The sequence below is a fragment of the Ambystoma mexicanum genome, chromosome 5q (assembly GCF_040938575.1).
Source record: "Ambystoma mexicanum isolate Mex_15411 chromosome 5q, UKY_AmexF1_1, whole genome shotgun sequence".
Taxonomy (NCBI): domain Eukaryota; kingdom Metazoa; phylum Chordata; class Amphibia; order Caudata; family Ambystomatidae; genus Ambystoma; species Ambystoma mexicanum.
Genome location: NC_090933.1, coordinates 1,116,112,084 through 1,116,139,532, shown reverse-complemented (window position 1 = coordinate 1,116,139,532; position 27,449 = coordinate 1,116,112,084).

The window sequence follows — 27,449 nt, the reverse complement described above, 5'->3', positions numbered from 1 at the left end:
GCCGTACTACGAGGTCCCTTTGCGGGTTGGAGGAATTAACGCCTGCTTCTTGCAGGCGTTAAAAACCAACCCGCTAAGGGACCTCGGAGCTAATTACGGCACAGCAAAATTGCGGTGCCGTAATTAGCGCCTTCCCCATTCCCATAGAGCCCTATGGAGCAGAAATGGGAATGGGGAAGGGCAATGGCGGAAGGGGGATTTACCGCCCCTCCAACCTTGGAATGGGGCGGTAAATCCCCTTTCCGCCAAGGCGGTGCCGGTAATTTACCGGCATGGTCCAGGGTGCTAATAGCACCCTGGATTACCGCCTTCCGTGTAATGAGGCGGAGACGGGCTCAGTGATGTTGGGCCTATAAATGGAGGAGCTGTAAAACCAAATTTTTGTTAACAGAAATTCCCTTTATTCAGGATCAAAATGAGAAAAATAAAAGTTGCCAGGTCTTGGCTCTGGAGAGCTTAATACTCCCATGGGCAAACTTCCTGGAATAGTACTTCGGCGTCTGGTTCCTTTGAAGTGGGAAACATAAAACCACATTGGGCCTCATTATGAGAGTGGCGGAATGGGTTAACGGCTGCCGCAAATGGATGCGGACCCGTTAAAACCATTCCGCCTGATTACGAGGTCCCCTCGCGGGACACGGTAAGGACGCCTGGTAAAACCAGGCGTCGTTACCGGGTCCCGCGAGGGGAACAGGGAGCTAACAACGGACCGGTCGTAATAGGCCTGTTGTTAGCTCCCTGCACCCATTCCCATTGAGCCCTACAAGGGCTCAATGGGAATGGGGAAGGTCCAGGCCCGGGTTCCCTGTAGGGGGAATTACCGGGCCCTCCAAACTCGGAATGGCCTGGTAATTCCCCATTCAGGGAACCCGGACCCGGTTTTGGTGGCAGCCATGCTGCCAATAGCGGCATGGCTACCGCCAAAGCAGTAATGAGGCCCATTGTAACAGTTGTGTGTACTTTTATTCCCCACTTTCTTTCCGTTTGCCAATCACCTCGTTCTTCGTCACACGCTGAGCTTGCTCTAATAACTTTTGCCCCTCTCTCCTTCATCTTCATGGATATGGTGGGTCCGGCCTCCAAATGCCGCCTTCAGTGCCTCTACTGGGCTCTCTGCAATGGAACAGCAGTGCTGTTCCCAAGCCTGCACCGGGATCCTGAGGTTTTTCAGATCCTCCACCTCCGCGACGCATCCTGGGAAACCCCATGGATTGCTTCCCTCCTTCCACTAAAGGTAGGTGTGCATCATCGCCATCCCGTTCACTGGCGTTACTGTCGTGGGTGCAACACTGCTTTAGGTTTTCTGCGTTTCACGGTCTTGGCCATTGTCAGCATGTCCCACTAAATCCATAGCCCCGGAGGAACCGTGTAGTTAATTTATTATGAGACCCGTCCGTACCGTGGGATCCCGTTCTGTAGGGAGCGTCACAGGCTCATGGTTACAGGGCCATATACTTGGAATAGTTTATGAAGAACCCCAAAACTTGCTGAAACCTGGTAAGATCTTGCTTGGGAGTGTAAACTTAAAGTCTGAGTTTTTCATACAGTATAGCATATTGTCACCGAAACGGTCTACCTTTGTGGGGTACCTATTTCCACTTCAACCCCTGAATAACCTATCCCCTATGCAAAGGGTTCCATAGTGTGACAAGGGACAGTCTTGACCTGTTACTCTAAATATTCTAATTAGTTCAGTGGGAGTCTCTTTGAACTGAATGCGAGTGAAAGGAGCTTGGAAATGAGCTCAAAAGAAACCTATAAATACTATGCCAAACTTGCATGAGGTAACAAATCTATGAATGAAATGACAATCTGCATCGTTTGCCAACAATGCCAGGGCTACGAGGGATTCCATTGACCTCTGGCCACTTTACTCGAATTCAAAATAAAGGTGGTAGTGTGTGGACATTGTCATTGTCTTTGTTCCAGTGCTGTGTAAGGGTGTCAAAGAAAGAAGCTGACACAAAGGTGGCATGGTGGTTGCTATAGAAATGTATTTGTCATAAAAGACACCCTCAATAGCCCTATCTTCTAAAAGGAGTTTCCCTGTCTCAAATTAATACTAAATGATCTGTCAGAATGTCCATCAAAATCAAACTCCACCATCCTGTGTCACAAACTATTTCTATCCCTTTCACTACAACTAAAGAATAATCCAACAGAAAGCTCCTTCTCCAGGAGAATTCTCCTGGTATTCGGAACATGTTCCCAAAATGTTCTCTTGCACAAAAAAAAGGATGCCAGGGGAAATCACTCCTTTCCCTTGGCTTTTGCTTCCAATAAAACCTTTATACTACTCAACTTTCGGGACCAGGAGAATTACTCCCTGCTTTTATATTGTTCCGCACACTCCAATATAGTTCACAATAAAGCTAGGGGGAATGACTCCCTTCCCCTGGCGTCTCTTGAGTATATCCAAGAGCTTCCGTTTCTTTACCAGAAGAATGACTCCCTTCTCCTGGTGTTTGAGAGTTCTTTTCTATATCTTTCAACTGGATTTTTATTTTTCCCCTCTCAGTATTAATAAAGTCCCAAATCCTTCTTGGGGTTTCAGTGGACCTCGCACTGACACTTCTCTGGTGGTCAATCAGCTTATTGCTGCCACTGCAACAACGACCTTCTCCCTGGATGCTCAGTTCACTTGTGTTGGGGTCCCAGACCCTTCTCTGGTGGTCAGTGGGCTTATTGCTGCTACTGCGATGAGGAAGTTCTCCTCGTATGCTCAGTTCGCGTGTGGTGGGTGTGAGACACCAGAAGGTGTCTCACCCACTAGTCTCCGGGGATCTGCCATCCAGGTGACCAGGACAGAGCCATTGCTTTTGGATCCAGTTCCTGGGGGTGGACCAGTGTGGGAGGATCACCTGGGTGAGGGGTGTTCGGGGAGTGGGAGTGGGCCACTGGATGGTGTGATGCGGTATCCCCTTCCCTGTAACACATTTACCCCATCCTACCAGGGAGGATATGTAGGGACTCTACCTCCCAACCCCCTTTTCCTACATGAACACTTTCACACTGACAGTCCGCTCTGGGAGAAAACAGACTAACACCTGTAAGGAAGGCATGGTATCAAAGCAAGACAGACACAAGTGATCACAGTTCAAGGGTGTTTATTGAACTGTAAAGTTGGTAAGATAGACACCTAATCTAAACCTAAATCTAAGATGGGAGCAAGCTACGACCATCAAATAATAATGATACAGTCCTAGTGGAGTCTAGTCAAATAAAAGGTGCCTATACTAAAAAACCTATTGCCAATCCTTACCGCTATGCTACAAAATAGTGTGGGATAATATTTCACAAGAAAAGAAAGGAGTATTCACAAAATGATAAATCAGGATGTTATGGCTGGGGTCTCCCTTCCCCACGTTTTTAGCACGGGACAAGGCGGGACTCTTGAGCACAGCACACTCCTGGGCTTCTCTGGCACAAGCTATCAGTTCCTTTTCTCTATATCAGGGTCTTCTGTGCCCAAGTCTCTTCTCATGCAAAGCCTCTTGCTTCAGAGGGCCTGTTATGCCAAAACAATAAACCAAACGTTCCTTCTGTTAACCTTCACGCAGGTTGATTACTCTTCACCCTTGGCACCCCCTCAGCCGTGCTCTGATCCTCCTCTCAGTGGTTAGCCTCCCTCAGTCAGGCTCAGACCAACCATTCACTGTGGACATCCTTCAGTCGGGTTCATACTTGTCATCACAATGGTGCTCACGTAGCTTTTTCACACTTTTCTCTCAGTCGGGTTCACTATCACCTTTCAATCAAGTTCCTTATTTGTAATATTCAAAAGTCTCAATGTCTTTTTAAACAACCACCTTTTAGTTGGTTCCCCCTCATCTGGGCTCAGACCTTTCACAGCACTCCGAAAGGCGATTACGTCTCGTTTGGTCACTCTGTTAGCCTATGGCAAGGGCGTGTTTATTCTCAATAACCAGTTCATGCAGCGTTCCCCTCCGCCGGGTGCAAAACGCCTGTTTCACAATTCCCTCAGTCGGGTTCACAATTCTCCAATTGTCAAAACTTCTGCAACGTGTCAAGGACTTTCGATTGTACAAGGGGTTTTGGTTTGACCCGTGTATGACCACCTTGACACCTCACGTCGGCCTTCCCTAAGGCCTCTTGGTGCTTGTAGTTTCTTTAACCTTTAAGTTCAACACAGTCTCTTTGTTCAGGAGAGGGGTACCAGTCAGAGACCCCCGAACAAGTGCCCATGTGGCTCCAGACCACTCTACCTCTGGTACCAAGTTGGTTCACAAAAGACCGCTGTCTCTTAATCTTCTTAATGTTGCCACTGCAACCTTGAGTCTAACACAGTCCGGCCCACTATCAGGTTCTTCGGACTCACCGGCTGTGCTGAACTCGTTGACGTTTCTTTTGCCGCTGGAGTCAAGGACGGTACTACGATGGCAACCGCATCTCCCCACCATGGCTATCAGTGCAGGAGAGTTCCATCTACCACGGACATCCATCACACTATTTGCCAGCTGCGATTCCCGGTTTTATGTTTCTTTTGTCAGAGGCTTTGCTGGTCTGGGTTGAAAAGGGCAAGGGCAACTCCCTCCTTGACGTCCTATCAGGTCTTGCTGCCTTTCTCCTATGTTTGAACTGCCGTCCTGGAATAGCTGCTTCCTCGTGCTTTCGGCCTTGCTCAAAGTGTGAAGTCAGGTGTGTGTAGTTATTGGCAATTGCCTGACTCCCCCGGAAGAAAAAGTGCCTCCTAGGTTTAAACTGAAAAACACTGTTTCCCCTTTCCCAGTGGTGCCTTAGTATGAGCAGGGATGGGATAAAGTTTGGAGTTGAAGGGGTGGCTGGAGAGGGGGCTTGGCAGACAATAGCTAAAGGGCCCTACTCTTCCCATGTATGCTTGTATGTTTTCTCCCATTGCTTCCCCTCCTGTCCCCTGAACTTTTTAAAAAACACTGTACATTCAATTTTACATAGTTTTCTTTGTAAAAAAAATGTATTCATATGTGGTCAGAGCTATTTTGAGGAATTGTAGACAAATTGCAGTCATTTTTATGGTTGCTGATTCCCGTCTTAAAATTGGCTAAAATTCTTCAAAATAGCCCTTGATCGCTGACACATATTTGTATTTACAAAAATGGTTTAACATGTATTTTTCAGTGTCTTGGTTTGTGATCAGAGACCCTCTGTGTATTTGTATCTGTCTGGAGGAGAGCTGAAAAGTGTCTGCTGCCTGTCGCCTTTAAAAGGAAAGCTGTGTGAGGCTTCCATGAACGAGGCTTGCATGAGGCCACAGTGTCACGGTCACCTCCCAACCTCATGAAGCCTGTACATGTGAAAAGGACGTTTTCACAAATCAAAGTTTTCATGGGAAGAAAAGAAAAGGCAAGGCTGGGCAAAGAGTGCCTGAAAAAATATAGCATAATTTACGACCATAATTTTGATTTGTAGAAATGTTAGATATTACTGGATTAACACATTCATCTTTATTATCCGGAAAGTGTTCATAACATCTTGCTCTAAGAGACATTACCCTACTTATGTGCACAGTGAAACAATAAAATAATATTTGTGTGTTTACACTAGAAAAAACAGTTATCCATGTTTTTTTGAAGTCGGTAAACGGGATAACACTGATAAACACAGATCCTGAAACTTTGTGAAAACACTGAAAAAACACCCCTGTAAGTAAAAAATAATAAACCCCTAAAACAGGAAACCCTAATTATAGCCCTTGTATTCCCATGGGGATTCTTTCTATCTCCTAATTCACTGACCCTTGTCCTAGGAGAGTTGGTAAACTCGGAAGGGTGAAAATTGTAGGGTTTGTGAAATGAATGGGAAAGATCCGTAAAATAATTATTTGGAGGTCTGTCGAGGGAATGACTGTGATTATTGTTGTGAAATTAGTAGGGGGATCGTGGGAACTGTAGTGTTTTGTCATATCAGACTGGGAGTTTGAGAAATGATAATCAGAGGAACGGGGAGAAGAATAACTGGGAGTACTCAGGTAGGCAACCAGAAAATAAGGATTTTGGGAGATGTAGTTTCCCACTGCAACTGGGTTTGGGTTCCTGACAGGTTTACCAGATATGAAGGTGTTGTTGGATTCTGCTAAGGGAGATTCATTGGGTGGAGGGGAGGTTGATTTGGAACAGCCTATAAAAGCCTCATGGACTTCATCCTCCTCGTCCTCTTCCCCTGTGAAGTACCGTGTCTCACCTGGGGCATTGCCCGAGCATAACCCCGGGCACCCCTACCCAGGTGATCCTCCCTGGCTCGTCCACCCCCAGGGTTGGGATCTGAGAGACCCAGCCCTTCTCTGGCCACCTGAATAAGAGATTCTCTGGGTCTAATCTGGAGATCACATACCTGACATGTCCCAATACAATGGTCAGGCGCGGTCAGGCAATTACTGACCATCACACACACCTAACTTCCATTAAACTTCCCCACACAGATAAAAGGCGGGGCATGAAAACACACTCTGAGCAAGGCAAAACACACAAGGCAGCTTCAAGGCGGCAGCTGAATGAGGGACGAAAGACTGAAGTACGAGTGGTTTGCAAGGAGGGAAATTCCCTTGATCATTCCGGCAAGAAACTGTTACCTTCATGAGACCTCGAGATTGGACAGCTTAAGGCCAAGAATTTTGCATTGTGTGTCTGAGGTACCTGCGCTCCTCTTTCCGGCTTCTCTCCTCTGCTTCTACAGCCCAGCAGCATCCACGGGCTCTGCTGCATTGCTCGAATTGCTTCTCCTGCTTCGTGTTCAGGCCCGCTCTAGCTGGACCCACGGAGTACTCCCTCTGAGATTTGCCAGAATCCTCCACTCTTCTCTGGTCTTCCGACAGGATTTGAAACATCTGCGGATGGTTTCCACACCTGTTTCCTCTTCCGATGAGCTTGACCATCTCTTTAGTCCATCATCTGTTCTTATACATTGTTGCCAGTCCCGCCCTGGTGGATTGTCAAGTCCTTTGTTTCTTTTGACAGCTTAATCTTCATGGCTCCTCTGGGCCACATCGTACCAGTACTAGTACAGTCAGCCATCTTCATGTCTTCTGAGCTCTTCTTCATCCTAGAACTTTCTTCTTTGGCGCTATACTATGTATTGTAATAATGCATTAGTCTACTCTCAAGGAAGTGGCTTGGAATGGAGGGGGGGCTAGGCAATGTTGTCATGTGACGTTACTCAACGGGCTGTACCCTAGGTGATCGTCCTTTTCCCCAGACGGGGAGTCCCTGCCCATGAGGTCCTTCCACATTAATCCACCCGCTAGGGGGGCTATTGGGTAGCGGCCGCACCTCCCTAGCCTCATGGGAAAGGGCTCCCCCATTGGGGAGAAGTGACGATAACTTGCAAATCATCACAGCTGGAAGTAAGAATTGAATTGAGGAGATTAGTCATTGGAGGCAGAAGTTACTGTTTGAGTGTTTAGTAAAACAGGGAAGGGAAGCCACCTGGATTTGGTGCTTTTGTCATGGATGACTTAAATAATCTCCTGAATCCCAAGAATGATTTAACGGTTTGTATTGTCCTATAACACAAAATGCTGTTTAGGGTGCTTGCTGAGCAGCAATAGGCCAACAAATGGGTGTGTCTCTTTCTTTTAGACTCCTGTGGGCTTCCTCCACCCTAGCCCAATCTTCTCTAATCAACCCCAATGTTCTTCTTAGCAAAAGATTGGTAACACCTGCTATCTCAGGCTTGGTCTAACCTCAGGTGAGGGCCTAATGGCAAAGGCCTTCTATATCTGACTGCCTCGGGGATTTTCTAGGGGTTTACTAATCAATAGATTTGATCCAGATGTTAGATTGGATGACTTCAGACGTGTCTGAATCAGGTACTATGTCTTGATCTCTCTTCCTTTCGCTCTTTCACTCCTCTCCCTGACCTTACTACTTTTCGCTCTATCTCCTGTTCTACTCCTACTCACTCCTTCTCCCCTCTCTTCCGCATTCAAAACCTCTGATTGTCCTACTTCTGTTTCTTCCACTCCCGCTCCCCACTCTCTCCTTCCCCATTCTCTGTTCCACTGAACTTCTCCTCCTCTCCTCCTCTGTCTCTCTCTACCCCTTTGTTCTGCCCTGCATTCACCTCTCCCCTCTTCTCTCCTTCTGCCCCTCACTCCTCTTATCTCACTCTCCCAACACTTACTCCTTCTCTCTTTTTTCTGCCCCACTCGCTCATAGGCACTCTCCCACTCACATCTTCACTTTCACTACTTAGTAGCACTCTCACTCACATTCAATAACTCACCTGCATTAACATCCAGCATATCCATAGACTGCTCACCGATGCGCTCCACCTTCCGCCTGCCTCCTGGTCTCTCAGTAATCCTCCACACATTCTGATCTCACCTGAACACCTTTCATCTTGCCTTTCTCTATTGGGTCCATTATATCTATGATTTCCTGTTTCAGTTCATCCCTCCTATCTCCATTGGTTCCACTTTCTCCTTTCCTGGGGTTGGACTAGCACATTGGAGTCCATACAACCCCACTTAGCCCGTCCCCTTTTTGACTGTGCCACATTGTGTAGTCTCCCCAGTCTGTCCGGTATGGCGTTCATTCGATGCTTCATTGGGGTATGCTACGGTAATAGACATGCTTGGTTGAAGCTCTGGGTTTCATTGAGTTCTGGAGCTTCAGAGACCGTAAGGAAGCTGATGGCTGAACTGCATTGTGCAACTAGTGGCACTGAAATTATATAGAGAGAATTCTGACCAGCTACATGTTTCTACTGTATTGACTGAGTGAAAATGGTACCAAGACCATCGCTCGGGTTACATAAGGGGGGTTCAGGGACTGGGGTCCTCCAAACTCTGTCACCCCCACCTCTGGGGCAGGACTGCCTCTGGCATATGATCTGATATTGATTTGCCCATATGAAGTGTTTTGAAGCATGGATGTGCTTTTTACAATGGTGCACAGGGACTACATCATTTGCCTGACCCTGTGCTTATTTTACAACGCGCTGAGGATACCTTGTTCATGTAGAGCTCTGGAGGTGTTCTCAAAAGCACTTAATTCCCTGAGTATTTTGTCGCTGTCTAACCTGAGAGTCGTCAGAAAAGGGCAGCCCTGTTTGGCGCCTTCCTTAGTCGGAAAGACATCTGCAGGGAGAGGCAGCTTTGTTCCACTGGTAAGCCTCCCGGGCAACGTGAGCGTGTGGATATTCGGCAGTAGACATAGTTATCCGTTCAAGCGGTAGAGGACTGCATGGAGCCGTTGTTGTGTTTAAAAGGCACGGTAGGGGTTACAAGCTCACAACACATTACAAGCAGGTGCAGGGATGCCCCCATGCATAAATCACCGTAGAGAGCGGTAGCGAGTTGATCTATGTAGTATGTCACCTAGATTACATACTACACATCCCCTTCTCTTAACAAACAAAATCAATGAAACATTCAAAGTCCGAAAGGAATAACTATATACAGTCTTGTCTCAGAAGAACTGGATTAACTATGTGCAGTCCAGCTTCTACACATAACCTGTCAAATGTTTAGGTCTCCGGTAGGTCCTGCCTGACCTCGACTGGCGAGAATCCCCAGCTGTACGATCAGGCAAGGAATATTTACTTCTGTGTTGTTGAAACACTTCTGCCTTCTGTTCAACTACTCCTGCCTTCCCTTCTTTGGCACATTCATTACCTCCCTGAAACTTTTTGGTAACATTCTCTCCCTAATTAGCATTTTCTCCTTCTCTTCTTTCCATTCCTCGTACTAAAGACACTCTCCTCATTGTTTACAGTCACTAATATCATAATCAGACCTGCAGATAAGGGATGAGCTATTGTTATTATGAACTCAGAAGATTACCACTGAGAGTGCAAGAGACAACTATCAGATTTGAATACATATGCTAAACCTGAAACTGACCCGACCATGGCTATCAAACAAGATTTAGAAACACTTCTGGCAACGGCAGAATAAAGAGAATGGATTAACCACAAAACCAAAGCATTTGTGTTTACCACTCATCCGAAAATGCCACATCTGTATATACTTCCCAAGATCCAAAAAAGACTTGAGAATCCCCCCGGCAGACCCATTGTATCAGCAAATGGAAGCATTTTGCAACCTTTAGGGATATATCTGGACTTCTTTCGACAACCTATCATACAAAGAACTTCCACATCCGTGAAAGATACCACACACTTCTTACAGATTCTTAGTCAAATTCAACTTTCACCTACTGATATTCTCTTTACCATCAATGTCAATAGCTTGCATACAAGCATCCCCCATGACCAGGGACAAGAGGCTGTGGAATGGTTATTGTTACAAGAACAATCAATAGGTACAGGTAAGGAATTCCTGATGATTCTACAAAATTTCATTGCTTTGAATTCTTGCTTTGAATATGACAAGACCTATTACCTTCAAACGTCAGGTAAAGCAATGGGTGTCATGATGGCACCGGCGTATGCCAACAGCTTTATGTATCGTTTTGAAACTATGCATGTATTTGAACAACCAATGTGGAAAAGATTTGTCAAGAACTGGCATAGGTATATTGACGATATATTTGGAGTACGGAGTGGAACTAAAGAGGAACTACTGGGATTTTTAACATATCTCAACAGTATAGACAACAGAATACAATTCACAATGGAAATAGGCAATCCTGATATTCATTACTTGGACGTACAAACTAGAATAATGGGTGCGAACATTACCACAACACTTTATTCAAAACCCATGGACAGGAATAATCTACTTCACAGGATGAGTTTCCATCCTCCTAACATTTTGAAGAATCTTCCTTACGGACAAATGCTTAGAGTGAAACGCATAGTAAGCGATCCTGACGAATGCAACGAACACCTGACTAAGCTACAAGAGAAATTACAAGTCAGAGGCTATCCAGACGAAGTCCTTCAAAGAGCGCTGCTAAAACATTGATGAAAGAACGCACCGACCTGTTGGAAAATAAAATGGAACGCGAGAGCCCTGGCCTAGTGTTTGTATCTAAATACTCTACTCAGAGCAGACAGACCAAGCAGAGCATAACCAAGCATTGGAGTATCTTAATGAGTGATGACAGAACCAAACATCTCTTCTCCCAACCACTGGTATTTGCATATCAGAAAAGCAATAATTTTAGGAATATACTCAAGGTAAGACTCACAAACATCCGGACAAACTTCCAGGAACATACCTATGCTTGACTTGTGGAAATCGTAACAACATAATAAAAGGAGCCACAGTATCACATCCCAGAACAGGCGAACTGATCAAACTGAAACATCATGCCACGTGCACTACAAAGAATGTGATATATTGCATCAAATGCCCCTGTGGGAAGTATTATGTAGGAGAAACTGCAAGGAAAGTACAACTAAGACTCAATGAACACAACTCACGCACCAGGGAAAATAATAAAACTTCGGCCGTAGCCAGACATTTTGATGAAAGAGAACACACCTTCTCCCAACTAAGATTCCAAATCTTAGAGATTGTTGACACAAAAGGACACCATGTGAATGCTAAGAGGAAAAGAGCTCAACGGGACGCCTTTTGGATAGAGAGACTAGATGCCCTCTCCCCAGGGGGCATCAATGAAGAATGAGACCTTAACTGTTTTCTTTGATAATCTCCTAGCCCGATACCACGCCTCTACTCTATGTAGGAAGGTAAAATGTTATGAGTTTCCCTTGTTCTAGGTATTAATTCTCTTTCAATATGACGGATGCTATGGTAAGGTAGATGTGCTGTATCTTTCCCATCGATCTGGATACTGTAAATGTGCAAGTCATAACTGTTAACAGTGCCTCCCGGCTTTATCATGACTTGAATGTTTTGTTAATTAGGCAAACAACTATGCATATGGATATTCTGAACTACCTCTATGTGAACTAGTAACTATAAGTTGAATATTCAGACACATAGTCATCCTGATCACGGTTCATTACTTTGTAGTTTCGTTTCAAAGGGCTGCCTTTACTTTTGATCACATCTGATAACGGCCTTGTGTATGTAATTACACATATGTATATTGCTGAATGTGACATGACACCATCTACATATTTAATATGATGATCAGTAAGCCTACCAAACTTTCATACATTCTGTTAATACGTTTTAGATCGCCCATACATCTTCTATTTTATCTGATCTTGTTTAGCATTCTCGTGGTACCAGGCTATTAACCAGAATTTATGTTCTAGATTTTCTTTCCATTACGTATTCGACATTAATGTTAACATTCTGTAGAATTTTACCATTTTAGTGATAAGGGATCGATATATTTTTGCAAGAGAGTATTAGTGGAGCAACAAAAACGCACCTGAGTAAGTTTGAGCCGCTTGGCAGCTTGGCTAGACTCGCATCTCAGACTCCATTTCCCAGGTTACTGTTGGGGGTCGGTCGGGGCCCCCATGCGGTCCCGTAAGTCCCCGCATCAACAGACACACACACACACACGTCTTGCCGGTTCGGGCTTCCCGGTCGCTCTGCTGCGGCCGGCAACGCCCCGTTTATTTATGCAGCACACGGCGGCGTGCAACATCACGCCGGCGCGTGCGAGTTACATCACGGTGCAGCGCCACACTCCTCCTTTTTCCGGGAGATCACAAAACTACTTTAAGCACACTATAATCCACACAAACACAAAATGCTTCACTTAATGACACAACTTGCCCAAAACCCCTTTATTGTCAACCACCCGGATCCCCTTACTCTGGTTGGTTAACCAACAGTCCCAAAATATAATCGCTGAGGTAAGCGGGTTTCCCTCGCCCAGCCCTCTGGGGGTACCTCCCGCTCACCTCCGGCACGTGAAGTCTTTAAGCAGGCGTCTCCCTGGCCGGGGACGCAGGGGTGCCGGAGGGACCTCCTCCGTCCTCCGGTATCTCCCCCACGTCCGGTTCCAGCGGCGGATCAGTTCTTGAGTCACCCAGTTTCTTGAAGAAGCTGACATTCCGGGTGACAGCAGACCTTCCGTCGGACGCCGTTAGCATGGATCCCTTTACGGCCACCACATCCAACGGCTCCGGCTCGTAGGGGAGCGACAGCTTTCGGTGGGGGTGTCGATTACGGATGAGGACTTCGTCCTGCGGTTCCAGCCGCTGGGGGCGGAGCCCTCTTTGCAGGTTTTCCTGCTCAGTCCTCACCCGCCGGTCTGCCTCGACCTGTTGATTGTCAATCACCCCCGGTTCCTTCTCTCTGACCTCGTCCCCCGGGGGCACGTTTGAACAGGGCCTCTGCCGGAGCGACCACCGTGGATGCATGGGGGCTGTTGCGGTACACCCTAAGAAACTGATACAGGGCTCCCTGTAGTGACTGTCCTTGTCCCTGGGCAATCCTGAAAGTCTTGTTGAGCGTCCGCATCAGTCTCTCAGCATCTCCGTTTGCCCTGGGCCACAATGGGGATACCTTCCGGTGCTGGACCCCACAGCTCTCCATGAGATCCGCAAAACGTTCACTCTGGAACGGCGATCCTTTGTCCGAGCATAAGGAAGGTGTGGGGAAACCCATGAGCTGCGAACACCTTCTCCACAGCCACGACCACATGCTCGAAGGCCACCGACTCGAAAAACTCCACCTCCGGATATTGGGAATATTCGTCCACGATTGCCAGAAAGTGGGTGCCCACAGATGTCGACTCGAAGTCCGCATGGACGACCTCCCACGGCCGCGTGCCCCGGGGCATTGCTTCAATTGCGGGCTCTCGCTGTAAGGGAGACGCCGCCTGACACCATATGCAGGCCGCCACAAAGTCGTCGACCTTGCGCTCCAGTTCAGGAAACCAGACCTTCAGACGCAGCCTGGCCTTAGTCTTGGCGGCACCCTGGTGCCCATGGTGAGCCAGAGCAATCACGTCTTGCACCTTGGACTGGGGAACCACGATCCGGTCGCCTCGCAGCAGCAGGCCAGACACCGGGAATGAGAGTTCTTCATTAACCTTCCACAGCTGCTCGAGTGCTGTCTTGGCCTCCTGGGTCCGCCCCGCCAGGGATTCCAGGACAGACTTCCAGGAGCTGTGCTGCATGGAGTGCTGGAGGACCTTGAAACACTCGTCCTCGGCAGCTGCCGCTTCCAGCTCTGAGAGAGGCATTGCGTTTGGCGTGGCTGCCTCCACCACCATCCGGACGTGATCGTCGGCTTCCTCCTCGCAGGTGTCGTACTCCTCTCCCCCACGCACTCCCGGATGTCGTGAGAGATAGTCTGCTGCGTTGTTGGCCCCTGGCCGGTACACCAGTGTCACTCCGTATTCGAGAAGCGCGAGCATCCACCTCTCGATTCTGGCTGGTGGCTTGGAGGATGACCCTGCCAGAATGGGCAGCAGGGGCTTGTGGTCCGTCACCACTGTCACTGGACGCCCCAAGACGTTGAGGCGAAAGTCTCTGCAGCCCCAGAGGACCGCCAGAGCCTCACGCTCGATCTGCGAGTATCTTTGTTCAGTTTCGGAGAGCGCTTTGCTGGCGTAGGCCACTGGCCGGATGCTCCCGTCCAGGTCCACCTGAGTTAAGACAGCCCCTAGACCAAATGGACTGGCGTCCACAACAATCTCCGATGTTAGCGCCGCATTGAAAAATGCCATGGTGTCCTCCGCTGTCAGGGCGCTTTTGATGTCTTCAAAGGCCGCCTGGTGAAGCGGGCCCCAGTGCCAGGCTGACTCTTTTTTCATCAGAGCCCGGAGTGGCTTTGACCTCGAGGCAAGGTTCTGGATGAAGCGCCCACAGTATGTCACCATGCCAAGGAAACTACTAATGTCCGACGCCGATTCTGGAGGCTGCACCTTCTTAATGTCCTGGACCTTCCTCGGGTCTGGTGACACACCCCCTTCTTTTAAAACAAATCCGAAGAATTCAATGGAAGGGCGCAGGAACTCACACTTGTCCCTCTGAAGGGTGAGACCTAGCGATTGCAGTCTTGCAAAGGTGTTCCCCAGCTTTCTCAGATGGTCCACCTCGGTCTTTGCGAACATCAGAATATCATCGCTGATGTTTAAGACGCCCTCCAGATCTGCGAGGGCACCTCAAATAATATTCTGAAAGACCTCCGCAGCCGATGATACTCCGAAGCTGAGTCTCTTGTATCGGTAGAGCCCCCGGTGAGTGGTGAAGGTGGTGATATACCGAGACTCCGGATGGAGAACGACCTGGTGATATCCCGCTCAGAGATCTAATTTGGATAAGAACCGAGCCCCTTGCACTTCCGCAATAATGTCATTGATGGTGGGGGTGAGATGCCGCTCCCTCTTAATGGCCTTGTTGGGGAGCCTCATATCTACACAAATGCGGACAGAGTCAGGTTGCTTGGGCTTCCTACCCACAACAATCGGGGATACCCAAGGAGTGGGGACTTCCACCTTTTCAATAATGTCCAAATTCACCAGGTTGTCCAGCTCCTTATCTACCTGCTCCCTGAGATGGAACGGTACCCTGTGGTGTTTCAGGGCAACGGGCTGCACAGACTCGTCAATGTGTAACCGCACCGGGTAACCAGTCATCCTTCCAATGCCCTTGAAGAGGGTGGCATATTTATCGAGTAAGTCATTGATGTCTTCGAGATACACCGAGTACGCGAAGCTGACAATTCCGAGGGCCTCTGCAGCCGCATAGCTTAGCAGAGTGTTGTTGCTCATGGGCGTCACGTAGAACCGGGCTTTGATCTGCGAGCCCTCATGCACCACTTTCGCTACGAAGGCACCGTCCAGTGGTATCGGTTCCAGTCCTCCAAACGCAAATATGCGGGCCCTCGGTGTGAGCAGCTTCGGGGGGGATTCAAGGGTATCATAGTGCCCCCTGGCCATCACATTGACCGAGGCTCCCGTGTCCACCAGCACCGGGACAGGCGAATGATTGATCTCAACCACACACCTCGGCTGCCTTCTGTTCTTTCCTTTTAGGACCTCTACACTGGAGACAAAGAAAATGTTCTCTTCATCCTCCTCTGCCTCCTCCTCCTGGGCATCCTCCCCGCCCTGGTCCACCTGGGCCACATTCGGTGGGCGGTTCTGGTGCGGGACCCAAAATCGAGCCTGTCCTTTCGGTACCAACACGGGCAGGGCAGCCCTGCATACCCTCGATAAATGGTCAGGCAGGCCACACCTACCACATGTCTTTCCAGCTGCCGGACACTCTGTCGGGTGAGGGAGGTCATATCCGCACTTCTGGCACGATTCCCCCGCTCTCCCTGCTCTGTCCCGGGGTCCCACCCCAGGTCTTCTCACTCCTCTTCCACCACGCCACATAGCACACACCTCCTCAGACTTTACTGAGCGGGATCCCGCCTCCATCTTAGTTGCTCGAGCTTCTGCCACCTCATGGCAGCGGCCCAGTTCCAGTTCCAGGATGTGGGGCAGAGTGATACCCAGCTCTCTCAGGACCTGCCTCCTGAGTTTGCCTGAGGAGCACGCCTGAATTAGCATCGTGCAAATCATGTCCTCCGTGTCTCCCCACGCACAGCCCTGGGAGAGGCGACGCAGGTGTCCATAAAAGGTGTCCAATGTTTCATCGTCCTTTCGCTTGGCCGACAGCATGACAAACCTCTCATAGTCCACGTTGGCAAGGGACAGGAAGTGGGCCAGGAGTGCCGCCTTGGCTGCGTCATAGCTGCCATCCCCCGCATGAAGCGATTCGAAAATGTCCTGGCCCGGAAGTACATGTCGAGACGACCGACCCACCTCCTCCACCTAGGCCCCATGCTGGACGGGGGCCCGACGCATCACATTCTGGGATGGGCTGCATGCTGCATGGGCTCGCGCTTGGGCCATGATCGGAGGTTCTGACTGGGCAACTGGCTGCACGATCAGTGGCCCTTGAGGCGCAGGAGCTTGACCGCCTACTTGAGGTTGAGGGGGTAGCTGTGGAGCGGCCACGGGCTGTATAGCTGGAATCACTGGAGCCTGAGGAGCTTGTTGTTGACCTCCCGCTTGGCCACCGTCCTGGGGAGGTGGTGCGGCTGCAAGGTGCCCACTGTCTTGCCCACCAGTGCCACTCATGGGCCTGAGCGCACAGGCATCCCCACACTAGGACCTGGGGGCCGCAACTCAGTCACCCACCACCACCACGCACCTGGATGTCCCTTCCACAGGCACAGCGACAGTCCAACCTGGGAAAGGTATGGTGGAATCTTGCCTTCGGCTTTGATGAATTAGAAAAGATGACTCCCCACTTGAGGATCCATCACTGCAGTACTCCGCCCTGATGATGAAGAGGACGAAGAAGAGGCCACAGCAGCCTGATGATGAAGAGGATGAAGAAGCACCATACCCCTCCACTGCAGCAACACCAGTGGTGTAAATGTTCCAAAAATTGGCTGAAGGACAGAAGAAGAAAACTGGGCTAGGCAGGCCCTGCCATTTTAGCCCTTCTCCTTGCTCTCACTCGACGTAGGAGGCCCAAATGTGAAGTAAAAATCAAAAATTGGGCATGTATATGCAGGTTAGACTGCCTGCACGCAGTTTTTCCAGAAATTAGACCTGGATCACCTTCCCCATCCAAACCGGAGCTTGGAGAAGTTCCACGATCGTGTTGACAAAATGGCCGCCAGCCGCGTGTGCGATCCGCAGCCACGGCGTGAAACGAAATGTCATCCGTTCCATTTCGTGTAGAAATAATTTGTGACATCGATCACCGCCGGGCCCGGGCATCCGCATCCACTCGTCACCACTGTTGGGGGTCGGTCGGGTCCCCCATGCGGTCCCATAAGCCCCTGCACTCGACAGACACACACACACACGTCTTGCCGGTTCGGGCTTCCCGGTCGCTCTGCTGCGGCCGGGAACGCCCCGTTTATTTATGCAGCACGCGGCGGCGTGCAACGTCACGCTGCCGCGTGCGAGTTACATCACGGGGCAGCGCCACAGTTACTATGTGTGCACATATTACACATCTTTTCTCTTAGACGCTGCAGTTCTGAGTTATGGAGCGATTTATTTGAAGTAGGTAGACTTTCCCTCATACGAAGGGTTTGCTTTAAATATGCATAGCTGATCGGACCATCCGATCAATAATGGAACATTGGACACACCAACTGGTCAGTAAACTGGCTTTTTCCCATTCCAAGATGGCGGCCTCCCATGTGGTTAGTTACCATGGCAACCTTTTGTTTACTTTTACAGCAACGCGCAGCGCACTGCAATGGTTTCTCATTGCGGCGTTAATGCATTGCTGCAGGTAAGAATCATGCACCTTCCTACAGCTATCTGCAATCCTGCAATGTAATACAAACTGTAGACGCTTACATTAACACTAACGCTGTTAGCGTTTTGTGTGAAACGTGGCAGTGAGACACGATAATTCTCTGCAAGAGAATACCAAGAGGATCTTTTCGAGCTGTGAATGAATTAGATTCCAACATCCATCCTTAGGTAAGAATTCCCTTTATACTTACTAGACACGAGATGTACCTGAATAGATAGATTTTATAGTAAGCATTATTTTTACTGTATAGGATGTATGAAGAATGGCAATATTGCCAGCCCATCTTGGATCACCTGTGGAAGGTGGATATTTTTACAACTAAGTTCTACATTCACTCCAATTAACAGGTCAGTCGAGCCTACTACCACATGGGCTAGTCCCTATTAGATACCTTTTCATTTTCATACCGATTGGCATGCCCAACATCTAAAAACACATTTCACCTTTTTTTCTTCTTTTTATGACGCAACCCTTCTGATGACATGTATGTACCATCTTTACGTCTTGGATTACTACCAAATATACTATGCAAATGAACTGGTGATTTCTATAACCACATTTTGATTCACATTGTGCATGCGATATAACCTTGGAATTTATTGCAATCACGAATGGGATAACAATGTGTGGAATACGTTGAGACATGATTTTATTGCTCTGACAATTGTGACTTTGATATTTTATAACCATAATTACACCGATTTGGGACTTAATGATAATAACCGTAAGGCCCTTATGAAGGACAGTGTTGTCCGAAATGCATTGGCCTCTGTGAATGCATCTGCAACAGTATTGCACCCGAATGTAACTGAAGAATAAATCACTCACTTCCAGCGAAGCAACAGAGTTTGATATTTCAATTCCAAAAAACAATATTAACCTCTTTACAAGTAAAAAAAAGCCGCTTTTGCCAACTTGGAGTGCAGCCCACACCGCTGGCTCAATAGCCAAGGTCTTTCATTCACTCTCTCCATGTTCCACACTCTCCCATAATCCAATCTGACAGCATGCATAAAAACTTCTTCCACTACATTTGGCTTGGACCACCTACAATACCCATCTATGAGGGCAGGAGGGAGTTTGATCCTCACTTTGTGCCCTATAGTGGGACAAGTGCTGTCCCTCCTAACCCCAACACGATCATGTGCTTCTTTGTTTCTCAACTGACTACACCTAATGTTACTCACAGCATTCTCCAACTTGCTCTTCACCGCGGTGTCCGTGCCAATCCAGGCTGGCACCAGTTTGGTATTAGCTTTCCTACCTCTGTTGAGTTTGAAAGGAGAAGCTCCCGTAGTACAATGAGGGGTTAATCTGTGTGCAACAATCACCTCCCTCACTGCCTTCTTCCAGTCTCTGCCATTAGCCCATGCCCACCTGATGGCCTCTTTTAGAACCTTATAAAAGCGTTCTACAACTCCATTGGTTAGGGGATGGTATATATTGCTTTTCCTATGTTCAATGGAGTTCTTATGACAGTATTCTTCCATGTCCTTTCTATCTAAATTGTGACCCGTTGTCAGTCACAATGACCTTGGGGAATCCTTCCCGCTCACTAATTTCTTCTAAAAACTCAATGACAGGCTTTGTCGTTATGTTTGGTCTGATAAAAATGTCCACCCACCTAGTTAACAAATCAATAACCACTAAGCAAAAGGATTTTATACCACTACTCCACAGAGGTCTTAAAACATCCATTCCCAATTTGTCCCATGGCCGTTCTGGAACATCTGTGATAACCATGGGATATTTAGAACTCGGGCACACTTTGTCACTCTTATTGCAAAGGATACAATCTCTGACAGTTTTTTCAATTTGTAGATCACATCCTGGCCACCAGTAGTCCTATCTTTCGTTTTAATGATCTCTTGGTAACTTTTGTGGGCAAGATTTATGAGATGTGCAAGAACTTTAATTGGCAGAATAATTTTGTCATCTCGAATTATCATGTCTCCTTGGACACACAGATCATCTATTACATTCCAAAAAGGTAGTAGTCCCAATTCTTCGAAATAACATTTCTTTCTGCGAGAATTGTCTCTCTCCAATTCCTACTTCAGTCTGCTCAAAGTAGTATCTTGTCTCATAACTTCCTACCATTCTTCTTGCGGTACTGGTAAGGAGGATGTTGCCAGGACCACTTGATGATCTTCTTCTTCATTGTTTAACTCCACAACATTTGTCAGCCTTGACAAACAGTCTACTACAAAATTCTTCCCTCCTTGTAGGTATTTTACTGTGCAATTGTATTCTTGCAGTTGAGACACCCACCTCCTGATACGGCTTGACACTTTATCCAGGCCCTTTGATGTAATTATTTCCACCAGGGGCTTGTGGTCAGTGTGGAACTCAAAATGTGTGCCCCAAATGAAGTTCCTAAATTTTTGTCTGCAACCCATTTGATTGCCAATGCTTCTTTTTCAATAGTGGCATACAACTTCTCTGCTCCCTTCAGTAGTCTGGAGGCAAACGCTATGAGAAATTCCTTCCCATTCTCTTTCTGTGTTATTACTACGCCTAGACCAAGATTGCTAGCATCAGTCATTAATATCATCCTCCTGTTGCTCCTGAAGTTCTGTAGTGCAGGAGCTCTGGCCAGTGCTTTCCTGACGAATTCAAACTCTTCTTCACACGTCCTGCTCCAAATGAATATACTCTTCCCTTTGGTAAGCTTGCGCATGGATGCAGTGTGTTTCGCAAAATCTTGAATAAATTTGGAGTAATACTCTGCCATTCCTAGGAATGTTCAAATTTCTTCATGAGAAACTGGTCTAGACATGTGTTCAATTGCTTCAGCAAGTTGTTTTTTGGGACGTCTTCCCTCAGATGAGATAACGTGTCCTAAGTATTCAATTTCTCGTTTATTAATTTTGGATTTTAACTTACTCAAAGTCATTCCTGCAGCATATAATTTCTTGAAGACCCCATCCAATCTTTGATTGTGAAGTTTAAAGTTGTCTGCATAAACTAAGATGTCATCTTGGAAGCACAGGATTCCTTCGTCGTCATTAAATAGTTTGTGCATGCCCTTCTAAAATACTGAGGTACTGGATACTAGGCCGAATGGCATTCGCATGTACTGAAACAGTCCTTCAGGTGTGATGAATGCTGTCAAGCATCTGGAATCATCATGTAATCTTACTTGATTCTACGCAGATGCAAGGTCCAGAGTAGAGAAGTACTTTGCTGGACCTATAGTCGATATAATTTCCTGTATGTTGGGTAGTTGATGTCTCTCTGGCACAACACATTTATTAAGTTATCTCATATTTACACAAATTCTGAGTGTTCCAGGTTTCGTCCTCAAAACTACTAAAGGAGATACCCATTCCGCCACATCTATGCTCTCTATGATGCCTTGACTTTCTAATTTCCTCAATTCTTGTTTGACCTCTTTTCTCATCGATAGAGGGTTGCTGCACAGTTTCTGTGCTACTGGTTTGCAGTAATTTTTCATTTTTATTTTGTGCACAAATCCACATAGGTACCCTATTTCATCTCGAAATAGCTCATTTAGTAGTTTAACTTTGCTGTTGACACTTCCCACGGTGAGTAATGCATTGGGATCTAATTTCACTTTGAGTTTTCTTTGATGTGTCCAGCTCAATAAGGGAGTGTTGCCCTTTTTCTTCACATACACTTTTACTTTGACTTCTCTATCTTTGAATCTCAGAGTGGCCCAAAACCATCTAATTAATTAAATTTTCACACATCGATATGCTCTGGGATTAATGTCAAGAATTCATGTTTCAATTTTTTCCATAGGTTTAGGGGTGATAGTGTGTACTTGGCACCTGAATTAATCATCATGGAAATGGATGTGTTGTCCACTAATACTGGGGCTTTGGGATTGTCCATTTCTTCCTTATTTTCATCCATCACCAGGGATATGCATTCTTCGCCCTCTTCCTCACTGTGGTCACTGCGGATCCAGTTGGTGGACGGTTTCTTAGTCCTGCAGCATCTTGAGAGATGGCATTCCCTTTGCATATGCGACAAATCATTTTCAGGGCTGGGCACTCTGGATTGTGTGCCCAATGATTCGCACTATCGCACCGGAAACATCTTCTGGGGCTGCTCCTCCTTGGACTATTTCTTCCCCTTGTGCGAATAGACATTCTGCCTCTCCTGTTGTCTAACCATGTGGGTTTCTGCATTCTGGCTACTGCTTTCCTTCTGACGATATTATTATTGACAGCTGATATGCTGTCATTCACTATGGGCAAATTCATGGGTTTTTGTGTGATTTCTGTCTTTAAGCTTGTGTCTTTTATCCTTTCTTCTAATTCTTTGACGTATTTCTCTGTGTGTTCTACTTCTTTAGCTCCTCACGGAACAGTATGCAATGGAGGATCGTCATCTGACCATAGTTTTTCTCTGACTTTTGCACTGTTGCACTCTAACATAAATTGATCTCTTAGACGTTCATCTAGTTGATTGTTGAAGTTGCATGTCCTGGCCAATTTTCTCTGGCCTGTGATGTACTGTTCCACACTTTTGCCTTCTTCTTGTACTCTCTTTCAAAACTCATAGTGCTATAGTATAGTACTCAACTTCTTTTTGTAGTGTTTACTGATTTTCTTGACAGCTCTTTCATATTCATTTAAATCTTCATTTTCTGATAGGTCTGGTAAATCTTTGCATTTTTCTTGACCAGCAGGTCCTAGGCAGTGTAATAGAACTGATTTCCTCCTCTCAACACTGTAATTGGTACCACAAATTACACTATCATAGTGCTCAAAATACTTTATCCATGTCTTCCAGGGTATTGCAGGTTCTCCTACTTCAGGTAGAAAGAATGCTAGTGGGGGTACACTGTTGAACACCATTGTCAAATTAAGAAATATAGTGGAGGCTGTATGAGGATGATTGTTCGCTGTATTTTTCTTCAGTAGGTTGCTTAAATGGTGTTTGAATGTATTGTGTGCACCATGTAGTGTGTTAACACACATTGGAATCCCTTGAAAGGTAAGTGTTCTCATATACTGGGTTGTGTGGCAGAAGTAGTTGTGTTAATTTGTAAACAACTTGTAAAAAAAAATGCTCTTTCACACAGGGTTATACGGTAGAAATCACTTGATGTACCTGAGACCTTGAGGGCAAATGCTCTCATATACTGTGTTGTGCATAGCAGAAATGACATTCATTTGAAAGCAGCCTTTTTGAAGTACATGCTTGTTTATACCATGTTATATGGTAGTAGCGGCCTGATGTATTTGGGAGCTGTCCGTGCATGCATACTCTCACATCACTGTTGTGACGTGGAGACGCTGTGCTAACGGGGCTTGCCTCATTAGGGGTGTTATAAGAAAGGTTGTGCAGGCACTTATTAGAGGGCTGCAGTGACACGCTGAGCTTGGGAGCATTGCAACAGGGCGCCGCGGTCTGCTTACCGTTGTTGCGTTAATCGTTGCATGTCATGGATTCTTCAACTGATGCATCAGCTGGCGTGGTCAGGTAAGTCCTTGTTACGGGTGACTCCGGTGCTCAGGGCTTATCCAATTCTCGTCGCCATTGTAGTGGGGGCGGAAGCAAGGAGAGTCGTAGGCAAAGTGGAGGGTAACAGGAGGTTATTAACTTTTACACATGGGAATTAAGTATATCTGTATCGAGCCCCGTCAGTCTCTTCGCACTTCCTTCTCCGCTCAGCAACCGTCAGTCGCGCGCCCCTCCTGGAATCTCCAGTAGCCCTCTGACGGGTGACGTGACACATGTCACCTAGATAACAGACTACACAGATCAACTTGCTACCCCTCTCTACAGCGATTTACGCATGAGGGCGTCCCCGCACCCGCCTGTAATGTGTTGTGAGCTCGTAACCCCTACCCGTACATGCGTCACCCGCGGTCCTCGGCCGGCGTCGGGCTACTTCCATGAGGGACGCGCGACTCACAGTTGGAGAGTGGAGAAGGAAGAGCGAAGAAACTGGCAGGGCTCGGTACAGATATACATAATTCCCATGTGTAAAAGTTAATAAACTCCTGTTACGCTCCACTTTGCCTATGGCTCTCCTTGCTTCTGCCCCCACTACAATCTAGAAGCGGCTATGTCCTGCTTCTGCCTGTATGAGATCCGGGTGCGATTTACATAGATGCGGCAGGCTGTGTGCTACAGCTACGTGAGATATATGCTGTGCTCTGTATGTGAGGCGTACCACAGCGGGCTGCTAAGTCTAAGCGAGGGTGTGAAAGTGACTCGCTTACTCGATCGGACAGGTGGGAGGTGCCTTGGTAAATGAGGGGTGGCACGATTTTTGCAACAAGGTCTAAGTGGACAGTTTACCCCATATTTATGTGTGATGGTGAGGGGGTGCTAGCGGCAAAAGGTGTTGCAGTGTGAGAGGGTAAGGCCATTGTTTTGTACTTATCTCACAGATTGAAGTCCAAGTGACTGATAGAAACAGATGATGTGGTGATGGACAGAGGGGGGGGGGGGGGTGAGTGGCACCGACTTAAAGAAACTGCACCTTTTGAGCTAAAGCTTCTACCATTCAGTAAGTATGCCAGCCTCACCAAAGAGATGATGAGATGCATTTGTCGAAAGGCAAAGGACACAGTTAATAGTGTGTCCTGATTGTGTTACAGAGCCAATCGGCTGAGTTTCAAAGTTGAGACCAGAATCAAGCGTACAGCGAGAAGGAGGTTGTATTTAAATCCATCCCCAAGAAATAAGTGGCCCCTTTTACAAGAAGAGGGAACATGTGAGGTAGAGGAGAGTCTGGCATTGGTCGCCTATATGATTTTGGACAGGGGGCTGATTAGTTTTTAGGGTTTCATAGTCCTTTCCCCTGTATCTCATGTATATAGGCAATCCTGCACACTGGTGATCCTTCAGAGGTCCAATATTAGGGCTGGCAGACAGGTTTTGAAGGATGCCTGGACTATAAGCTACGGTAGGCATCAATTATGTGGAATTGATTTTAAGTGGAAGTTTTTAAGATGATTAAGTAGTTTAGATAGTACAGTACAGACAGAGCTTGGAAGGTGTACATTGAAGCATTTTACTTTTATTGCAGACACTGATGAATACAAGTATAGAGGAGTGGACTACCATTGATATTTCACTCCTGTCCTAATGAAAGCCAGAGCAGTATTTAGCCTGATTTAATGGCTAACGAGGACCGACTGAAACACGTGTCGACAGACAGAAAAATGAAGAAATAGACACACACTGCTATTAGCTATAGGTGGTTAGAAATGTTGTAAACATGTTGGTAGTTTGTTTTCCCGGTATGGATATCAGGTTACAGTAGATATGTGTTCTTTGTGGATATGCTAGTGAATTAATTTTTATGATTAGTATGGTATGCAGGTATTCATGTAATTGATGAGGGGTGTCATCATACATTTTTTGCTGTGAGTTTACTTTGTGAACTATGAAATTGTTGTAAATTGAATAAAAAAATATATTAGGTACTGTTTGTAAGTAGTAATTGTATCACCGCAATTGATGGTGGTGAAGCTTTGTATGGTACTATAGGTCTTGATCAATGTTCCATTTATAAATGTTGTGGTGACCTGGACGATCAAGATTTCACCAGGTACCCTTGTGTGTTCTATAGTACCTGCTGAGTACTAACTGCACGTCTGCACAGTACGATCTTCATTCATCTCAACGCGCTCAAGAACGTTGTTTTCTCTACTTCCTGGACATTCATTCTTTGCTCCTGTGGACTATCATGGACCCATAAACCACTCCCACAGTGCGTTCATAAACAGGTGCCGCGTGCACCTGCGCGTGCGTAGCCAGCAAGAGTACCTGCTGAGTACTGACTGCACGTCTGCACAGTATGATCTTCATTAACCTCAACGTGTTGAAGAACGCTGTTTTCTCTACTTCCTGGACATTCATTCTTTGCACCTGTGGACTCTCATGGGTATATAACCCTACCTATTGGATTTTACTTTATATTTCAACCTATATATATTTTAAATACTTAAAATACATCATCTTTCTTACAGACCCATAAACCACGCCCACTGTGACTTCATAAACAGCACCCAGCAAGAGTATCTGCTGAGAACTGACTGCTGACCGCGGCCCATTGGCTCAGTGGCTTGGGGCGGGGGAACCTCTTGCCAGCTCAATTGGTTACATTACTTGCTTTATCCCAAAATCAAAGCAAAACTTTAGACTCTGTTGAACAGAGATTCGTCTGTGTGCAACAGAAATGTTTCGGCTAACCTCAGGTATGCCCCACCCCCGAACCATGTTACACAAAGTTTACCTCCTCTAAATTCGGCTTCTAGTCCTTCCGCACTGAAGGCCGAGTCCATTCGGAAATCAACTTCCTCTGCCACCGACATTCGTAATTTCCTTGTGAACGGCGAACCGAGTGCTCTGACCGCACCTAGCTGTTCTGCTCTTTCTACGGTGCGGTCATCAGGAATAATGAATCACAAGACTTGTTCCGATGAACAATTGTCTACGCCGTTACTTTCTGACCTTACCATGCAAAATTGTCTTGCCTCTGTAACTAACTCTTCCGAGCAAATAATATTTCAAACACCTAGTTACCTTCCAGAATTATGCATCCCGCCAATGGTGATGCCTCAAATTAAAAAAAAGCTGCTTGCTCTATATGCGGAAGTAGTGAGACATGCCTTTAATGCGAATGAAACTGAGGATTTTGCCTGTATTCTTTCTGTTAGAATGCAAAACCTAACATTACCACTTTCAGTACCAATATCCCACTCTACGCAAGCAACCATGATACCAAGCGATGATGTTCACACTCGAACAAATCGGCTGAGTGACGTCACACATTCTGCTCTATCAATCTCCCAGGAACTATATCCTACTCATGCTCCAGAGGATATAATTTCATCAGGCGAGTCGGACTCATCTCTGGTAGCATCTCTTAGTAAACCAGCCCCTCGACCTTCTTTGGATGCCTGTCAATCTCGAATCCTGCCCTGGAATCAGCTTTAACAGCTATAAATATGAGCATGTATTCGCTAACGAAATTGTTTGTGTCATGAACCATCGGACACGCCCCTTCTGGTCCTCCTGGTCCTTGACACAACGGGGCTTACACTCTGTTGTACTTCCAACATGGCCGTAAGCACAGAACGCTACTTAACAGCCTTCACGTCCGATGCAGCACGTTCTATAAATTAGCCACACCCCCGCGGCCCGCGCGTCTCACTGCTACTGTTAGCTGTGGCTAGACGTGTGCAACGTAGTTCGCCTTCGCGGAACTCTGTTGTTTCCTGGTTCCCGGATCCTCCGCTTTCCCCTACTATCCTTTCTCCTTCTTATTCAGCCTTCTTCCCGGATTCCATGCACCCGCCTCCGAGTGCACCTTCTCCTTATCCTGGACTTCCTGGAGT